Here is an 8438-nt window from a genome sequence, read left to right as displayed (position 1 = left end):
AGCTAACAAACAATTTTGCAGGAAAGAGCACCAATAACAATCATTCAGCTCAATTCCAAGCACACCGAAGAATATAAAGTATAAATACCCCCATTTCTTCCCAGACTTGCATACCAAACATTCCCCACTTAATGCCAATTTTTCCATTGAAAAATGGAAAATAGCTATTAGAGACATAAAATCCACATCACCAGGAGCGGACAATTTAGGATATGAAATATATATAAAAAAATATCCCTCCAAATATCAAAGGCATGTTGCAAAATCTGATGAATCAATCCTGGAAAACAGGACAGGTCCCGACAAAATGAAAACAAGCTATACATCCCAATCCCCAAAGACGAAAAAGATCCAGTAGAACCATCATCTTACAGACCAACCTCACACACTGACACTATATGCAAGGTGGTGTAGACTATGCTTAGTAACAGTCTAAAGCAACCAAAGTGGTTTCCGCAACACAAGATCTACCTTGGACCAACTAGTTAGGCTTGAATCATGCATTACACTAGCATTGAACGCTAAACGAAAATCTGATCGACATCTCATATCCATTTTTCCTGATATAGCGAAAGCCTTTGACCTAGTTTGGACCGACAGCCTTATCGCCAAGCTAAATCATTACGGTATCAATGGCCGTATGCACAAATGGATTCAAAAAGTTTTTAAACGGAAGACAGATCAGAACCAGAATAGGGGACCAATACTCAGAAAAGTACGACTTGAGAACGGTACCACCCCACCCACCCACCCCCCAAGGAAGTGTTTTAAGCCCAGCCCATTTCAACATTATGATCAACGACCTAGAACATGCTATCAATCTTAGCAAAATTGACTTATCACAGTTTGCTGACGACAGCGGCATATGGAAAGCGGGTAACCCTTCAAGCCAATAGCTCATCTTTGATTTAAAAACCAATTTTAAAAAAAAAAATGTAAATGGGTAGATAGACGGAGATTCAAAGTATCAAAAGGGAAAGCAACAGGAGTCCTATTTTCCCCTAACCCCAAGTTTATGATAGACCTTCCGCCCTATATATGCAAGGCGAAACAATTAAATCTGAGAAAATAGCCAAATTCTTTGGCATGCACTTTGACAAACACCTTACATGAAACCACCATATTACTAGTCCGTAAATGTAATGGCGACCTTAACCTTCTTAAAAACATTAAAGGATTTAAATGGGAACTGATCAGGACACACCTTTAACGCTTTTTATGGCCCTAATTAGGTTAAAACTGGACTATGGGTGCAAGATCTACGCCTCAGACTTTTTGTGTGATAGATTAATGTTGATAAATCTAGGTATGTATATGTCTCTATCTCTGTCTCTAACCCTGTCTCTAACCACGTCTCTATGTCTACGTCTCTACTGTGTTTGTCCCTAGAGTAGCGCGTATTCAGGTCAGCTCCTTTCAAAACTATTCCGCCCGACTGAGATCAGCCCCTTGCAACATTGCTGCCATTGTTTCCCCAGTGTCCAGTGCCGTGAAGACACCCCTCTCAAATTTCCATTATCCGTAAACAGGCCTAATACATTGTCGTTATACATTCTCTATGTTAAATTTCCCTTGTCCGTATAGTAGCCCACCCTTGTTTTTGTCCGTATAGTGCCGCGACACTTTTTAACATGGAAGTCCCATTGTCCGTATATCGCCGAAATTCGCTACTTCCATCCAAATTAAAAACTGAACATACCGGTAAGACTGATTCCACTTCGGATGTTAAGGTAGGAATGAATAATTTTGAAGTAAACGATATCAATATAAAAAGCTAAGACAGAATAATAGAGTCAGGATGTATGTCAATTTCCTTTCTAAAGCGTAAGTTGACAAAACGATTAGGAATTTCAAACTGAAAAGCCTAATAGACTCAGATTCAAGTAAAGACATTTACCTCCATTAATAATAATCTGAATATTTAACCTATAATCATATAAAAATATTAGCTATGTATTTTGTTGTTTACAAAATAAAAGTCACGAGTCAGATAGAACATTCACTTGATATTGGAATCAAGCCAATTAAAAAATATAGATCTAACTGCCATAATCAATGAGAAAAGAAAACAAATGTTACAAGTTAAATATACATAATACAATACTTAATTTGCATTGTGTTTATTGTCCCGTTCCAATGGTCTACTGAACTTAAGAATAAGTTTTAGTCAGAAGGCAAAACTTATGATATTGTTGTGATAGCTGCGTAAAATCTTGAACTTAACAATCCCTGTATGATCAGTATTTTAGACATGCATTAGACTAACCCATGTGAGTCTTGGATTAATTATGAGTACGGGGAGTCCAGTGTGTTACCATCTTACTTTCATGTGAGCAAATGAAATCCATCGAAACTCCTCAACCTTGTCAACTGGAACAAAATTCGGGTATATGGAGGATACAGAGTTCCTTCTTTCTCAGAAACTACAATAAACGAATCTAAATATTATATATATATATATATATATATATATATATATATATATATATATATATATATATATATATATATATATATATATGCGTGCGATTGTGTGTTTGCTATATCATTATATCGTCACTGCAAATGTGCCATATTGCTGCAGTACAAACGCAAATACGGACACAAACCATCAGAGTTCAACAGGTTCTATAACCTAGATTGACGTCCACAGTTGTATTTGTACTAGAGCACCTGTCCAATTGACCTACATTACATGTCTCGTGATAAATTCATTTTGTATTAAAAACAGTGCAAATAGACTCTAGGTGATAGATAACTAGGATGTGACCCATTGATCTAAATCTGCCCTACATCGTTATCGGCAAGGAAAACTTTGAGAAGGCAGTCACAGTATTTCTGTTTATATATGGGGACAACAGAAGTCGAACAGCATGCTGATTTCTGAGTTAATGCATTCAAATGTATGTATCACGTGGTAACCTACACTAAATATGGTATAACCTTGGACGAAAAGTAGAGCTGAGAAGCTTTATTTTGCTTATTGGCGTACAGCACAATCACGAGTATTAAAACACAACAACAGTAACAACGGCAACAACAAAAACAATGATGATGATGATGATGATGATGATGACTGGAAAAAACGTTTGCAAGGTTGATGTATTCACAGTTCGCTTTGCAGCGAAATATGAGGAAAAACAAGGTAGTTGAATTTACATCATAGATACGTGTTGCTAAATTAAACGGAGAATGGGTCTTGAAAAAATCGAAAGCATATAATAGGATAGTCACATATCAACATGTATTTTTTATTCGACCAATATTTTTCACACTTATTAGCTTTTTAATTTTTATTATATTTAGTCTAGTTCAAGCTTACTTGATAATCTATAACCAATTCAATTTTATATAAAGGATGGGTTGTCCGTTTTCATTTATTATTCATATCCGACTTCCAGGATGTGTCTATAATGGTCAATTATCATTTATTCCCCAGTGTATGTACCAGTAAAAGAAGGTGTTCAATAAATATAATTAAATCCTAAGTTAATTAATGATTTTTGAAAGGTGCCAGATCGTAAATGCTCGATGCTAAATAACATAGATGAAATTGTATACCTTCTCCATGTTATTAATTTTCTTATGTCACGTGTTTAGGCTCGAATAAACAGCAATACAAGAAAGAGTGAAAACAACAATTTCGGGGAAAAAAAATATTTTACAATGTTTTATTTCCATGGAAAAATTCTGTAAAAATTAAAACTTATGAACTTACGGTTTTATAGAATCAAATCCAAAAATAATCCAAGAATAATCCAAGAATAAAATGTTAGTAGTCCTAATAACAAAATGTTCTATTGATTTCAAGTTCGAATCGCGACAAAGAATCCAAGATGGAAGCTGTAATAAATGTGCCATTTTTTATAGCGGTAAACCCCCCAAAAATGTACTTATTTACTACTTTGGATTTGCTATCAGTTATGAGATGATATTTCTTTTTATACCCTTACAAAACCCAATCTTTCGTCCTTTTCACGGCCAGACTCCAGGTTTCACAATAGTCACAAAAACAATTACATATATGTTCATGTCCTTTTCAATTGTGGCAATTAATAGTGTCATCTGCATAAGGAAACAGTAATACGTTTAAATATTGTAAATCATATCATCATTATATAATTCAACACATTTTTGCAAATGTTACTTTTCGAAAAGGTCCCTATAATCACTCAAAAATAAATTACAAACAATAATGGTGATACATATTTTCCTTGCTGAACACCTGTATCACATAAGAAATATCCTCAATAGTTACCGTGAACAGTGACATGCTATTTAATGTTTTTATAAAGGCTGTATACGATTTCCAAGTGTCTATAGTGGATAAAAATGTGTTACACATCCCAACTCTCTGAAACATCAAGTCCTTATTAAAAATCTATAAAAGTGATTTTAAAAAATTCTATGTCGAACACTATCGCCATATACATACCTACGAAGTAAGAAAAGAAATTCATGCCTGTAACTGCCATTAAAGCATTAATCTATCCATGCCCTAAGTGACTTATCGCCTAGATCAAAACTTAAAAACCTATTGCATACATTTTTTGTGCATCAAAGTGCAAAATGCGAATCTCCATCAGATATTTGCTCCATGGGTAGTACCTAGCCTCAAGGACCTACCCAGGAACTACTATCAACACCTCCAATAAGCACCTTTATCCACCTAAAAATTGTTTATCATCTGAATTCAAAACGTATGCGTTAGCGCCTCTTTGATTGATCGATAGAAAGACAGAGCTTCTCTCAGATCAATCAGATAGATAGATAGATAGATAGATAGATAGATAGATAGATAGATAGATAGATAGATAGATAGATAGATAGATGGATGGATGGATGGATGGATTTTAGTTCCGATCAAAGCTCATTGTGTTTGCAAGTGTAAAAATACGAAACAAATTAGACAGCATAACATGTGACCTTAATAATCAACTTTTCTACGTGTTTATCTTGTAATCTAGCCTTCTATTTTGTATGTTTTTCAACATCTATACAGAAAGAATTTCTCTAATTAATGATGGAGGCCAATTACGATCTTTCTGTAAGATAAACTTTTTTCTATCTTCACATGGAGAAGAGTGCAAATATTTGAACACAGGTTTATGTACTGCATTTACATAAAGTTAAAATCTTAACTCATAGAGATGATGATGATGATGATGATGATGATGATGATGATGATGATAACGACGATGATGATTACAAAACTCTGTATTATATGTGTTTAAGTGACTTATTATTATTATTATTATTATTATTATTATCAATATTATTATTGTTCTTGTTCTTGTTATATTAATGATTAGTCCCTAGCATATATATGACAAATCGTATACGTGAAGGAAATAACAAAAAAATACTAATGCACTATCATTGCCATCACTGTTGTTGTTATTGCTATTAGTAGTATTTTTAGCAGTAGTATTACTGTTGTTGTCGCTGTTGTTTTTGCTGTTGCTATATATTGGTCCCCTGCCAATTGTTGTCAAACATATGTAGGAGATTCAAGTCTTCATACACATGATAATAATATCAAGTCTTTAAAACATCAGGGGCACACACACACACACACACACACACACACAGTCGTTCAGTTCCTTGCAAAATCAAATTTATTGTAGTCTTAATCTAGTTCAAAATGATGTCCACATATACGAACGAAATCATTTTGTAATATGTCACAAAGTGAGAGGTCAGTAAATCCGAAAGATAATAAGAACCATGTGCGATAGAAAGACGTAACTGTGGTGATAGTCTCAAGGCGCATGCTGGCAACATATGTCAGTCGCTATCAGTATACATGTATAAAAGCTTTGGCCTTCCTGACAAAAATGAGCTCATGTGCCGATAGATGTCCCCATAAAGAACATCAGTATAAAAAAATATTTATTGTTTTCGGAAGATTTATGAGTTCATATTTACACATAATGCGGTGAACTGAAGATAACTGATGAGAAATAGTTTATAAGGACTCTAAGGTCTTGAACTAAGTAAAAAAAAAGAGTGAAAACAAATAAGTTCAGTGCAAAAGGATAGAGTATTCCGAATAAACTCCAGTGGTGTTCTGAATAAACTCCGATTCTGAATATGCTGATGTTCCAGAAGTCTTGAATGTATTAATGTGCAAACAGAATTGATGTATCACAATGATATAATCCAATATATCCTTGAATGTATTCAAATTAATCTTAAAATAGTGATTTAGCCCGAAAATCAAAAGCATTTTGTAGTTCTAAGGAATAATTTCAATAAATAAATCCTCTCAAATTAAAGCTAAACACAACAGTAAGACTGATTCCACTTCTGATGGTAATGTAGGAATGAATCATTCCAATATAATTAACCTTAATATAAAATCATAAGACACAATATGAGAATCACGATGAGCGTCAAAATTTCATTTCTAGAAAATTCAAAGTTATAAACAATCTTATTTATTGATCCACACTCCCTATCACCTTAATGGGAATTTCCATCAAACTATGTTTCTAGAAAATTTTATAGTCAGAATCAAGGCAGTATCCAGAACTTTGTAAACGTATTTATCCTACATGATATTATGTAAGTGGACTCAACTGTTTTCCTCAGGATCTAATGTGTAGAAATTCCCAAGGACAAAAAAACTACGTAAAAAGGAAATATTGAAAGCTAAATATTGAAAGAAAAAAAGCATTTTATCTAACCAACAAAAATCTTCCAATTGACCTAATATCGTCTAACTGCTTTAGAATGTCCAAACTTCACTCACATAAAAATAAGTCTGAATTAACAATTTAAACGTCATGCATAATATAAAACATTGTTCACATGTGCACATTTAAGGCATACAGGTAGCATTGATAATCTAATATTTTTAATGAATGACATTGATATAACGGCATTTAAACTGTATCCAATCAATCAAAAACGCAGCTTTTACATGCCTTCTGCAAGATTTGCCACCGCTCTACTGTCCTGTCTTGACTCTTCAATCCCAACGCTGACATGAAACTGGATACCGAACAATAACAGCTGTACTATAGGATGAAATTCAAATAATCCAATAGATCTCCCCCACTGTATGATCATTATGTTTTCAGGTTGCAGTCTCGTGCGTAGTACTTCAAATCCCAACCGACTATAATAATAAAGGAGATTTACATGCCCAGACACCGTTATCTGATACTGGTACGATGGAACGGCCTTGATATCGGTTGCTATAATCAAAAGATAGACTGGAGAATTAATTTCAGCTTAAAGCACGAAAGGTCACATTATGAAATGGTGATTCAAAAATGACGACATTTCAGGTTTCTATTTACACTGCAATAGGTTCAGGTTTATACCTCCTAAGAATGTTTACCCCATGCAATGTCGGAATTATGTGGATAATAAAACTGTTCTCTTTCTCTCTCTGTTTCTCTCTCTCTCTCTCTCTCTCTCTCTCTCTCTGAATAAGTTTGTTAGGGAATGATCAAAGAAAGGCACACAGAAGATATCACGATTTTTTAGTTGATATAAGGACATTTTTCACTGATGATGTGGAAAAATTGTACTGCATGTGTGAAACAAATAGTTATTTGTAACGACTCAAAAAAAATGTAGATTTTCTTTTGTTATGTTTGTTATGGCAAAAGCCTTTGATTTTTTTTTTATCCATTATGTGTCAGTGCAATAAACGTGTGGATTACTATATCCAAAAACCAAGTTCCGAAATTATAGTCATTTAAAACACTAATTTTTACAAGCATAGCTCCTATATACAATGTTTCAGACTGTGTCTTGTGTCACATGAATGGCTGTTCCATACCAAACTGACGAGATGGGGTTTTTTTCTTTCGTAAACACATATCTTGTATGGATACAGTGAATATGTTTGGGGGTGGGAGTAAAGTAGAATGCTCTTAATGAAGTCCAATCCAACAGACTTCAGCGCGTAACATTTTTAAACAAGATATTTTAATGATTTTGTGTTTACGTATGTGGATTCTGGTTTGCTATTGTGCTTGTTTCTGTATTCAAACGTGAACTGTGTGGCAATCTTACAGGATTGTTCAGTAACCAATACTGCACCCAAATTTTGATTGTCACTTAAATGTATGAACTTTATTAAATACATTTTGCAGAATATGTACTTCTTACGTTTTATATTTAGTCTTCTTTTGCTAAGTTATACAATTATTTGAAAAACTATTTCATCCCAATTTGTATGCAATTATTGTTTCAAATTTTTAGAACATGACCTTTGGTAGCACTACATAGCCGCGTTTGTGATATGTGCCCTACACAGCTATTAGATAATAATTTATCTACCATCAAAAGTTTCTTTACATGTTTATTTATCATTTTTCTTAATTATTGTAAATTATGAAAAGTTTTCAATAAGCAACGTCCAATGGAACATAGTATGCATAACGCCAAATAAAACGAGATTCTCGAATGAGGTAATCGCT

The sequence above is a fragment of the Sinohyriopsis cumingii genome, chromosome 3, assembly GCF_028554795.1.
Source record: "Sinohyriopsis cumingii isolate HCF-2022 chromosome 3, ASM2855479v2, whole genome shotgun sequence".
NCBI lineage: Eukaryota > Metazoa > Mollusca > Bivalvia > Unionida > Unionidae > Sinohyriopsis > Sinohyriopsis cumingii.
This window is presented reverse-complemented; position numbering follows the sequence as displayed.